Genomic DNA, 1,256 nt, shown 5'->3' on the forward strand with positions numbered 1-1,256 from the left:
TACAGGGGTAAAAAAAAAAATGAATGTTAATTCGCCAAAACGTAGACTTTTGAAATTTAACCCCAAATGTAATTGGCAAAACTATACGCATGTCCATTGTCGTGTGGACGTCTCGTGTTTAGTTCTGCAAATTATATTTTGCTATGACGGTCACACTGATGAATTGCGGGACATTTACGTATATAATTATATATGTAGTAACAATGAAATCTGATATGTGACTGACTAATCATTATATTTTGTATCTTTTCATTTATCTTGCTCGCTTACGCTCTGGCGTTTGCTGAATTTTCGCGAGAACAATCTTTTCTTAGTGGTCAGACCATATGGGGTCTACTTCTAGCATTTTGGATGTCCACTTAGTGGCCATCCTTCTTTTATGTAATTTATGTACGTAAATGTATCATACACACACAGACACATATCCTGGAATACGCTTTGCTGCTCTGCAAGGATTATTGATAAAAAATAATATAATGTTTGACGAAAAAATATTGATTCAAAGATTTGTCGACAATAACCAACGATATTTGTTGTGATTAAATCTAGATCGTCTCATTAACTTACTAATTATTATTGGTGATAGTTTGGCTTAAACGATCCATTCTTCTATTCACCAATATTCAAATATAACTCCACACAAACGTATTTCATAACTTTTCGTTTAGTTTATTCAGCCTAATATTTATTTACACCTGTAACAATGTACTTCTCTATATTATACTTTTCTCCTCATCCCCCTATTTCTTTCACTCTTTCTCTTCTCTCCCTCTCCTTCTGTTTACCCCCTCTCTCTCACTATGTCTTAATCCCTCTCTCTTTCACACACACTCTCGCTCACTCTCTCCTTCGGTCTCTGTATATCTTTCTCCCTCTCTCAATCGTTCGACTAGTCTACTGATTTTGCAAGTTTACGTCAACACTGATTTTCATTTCCACGTGTGTGCATAACTGTGTGCGTGTGTATGTGTGTGCATACATGCAAATAAAGACAAAGAGAGAGAGAGAGAGAGAGAGAGAGAGAGAGTATATATATATACCCGTTCTCTCTATCTCACACATCATACAGGCGCGTGTCACATTATAGATTTATAAGTATATTAAATATATATATATATATAATATATATTTTTATACATACACACACGCATAAATGTACATATTCACTAAAGCATCTTAATGTGTATCATTTTGCGTAAGCGGGTGTGTGTGTGTGTGTGTGTGTGTGTGTGTGTGTGTGTGTGTGTGTGTGTGTG

The 1,256-nt window shown here is 35.3% G+C and overlaps 1 protein-coding gene across 1 annotated transcript in view; it reads left to right on the top strand.

Moving 5' to 3' along the window:
• Positions 1-1,256, top strand: part of LOC106880012 (inactive tyrosine-protein kinase 7) — a 418,974-nt gene that overhangs the window by 277,748 nt on the left and 139,970 nt on the right. The window lies entirely within an intron of this gene.

This window comes from Octopus bimaculoides, chromosome 5, assembly GCF_001194135.2.
Source record: "Octopus bimaculoides isolate UCB-OBI-ISO-001 chromosome 5, ASM119413v2, whole genome shotgun sequence".
Classification (NCBI taxonomy): Eukaryota; Metazoa; Mollusca; class Cephalopoda; order Octopoda; family Octopodidae; genus Octopus; species Octopus bimaculoides.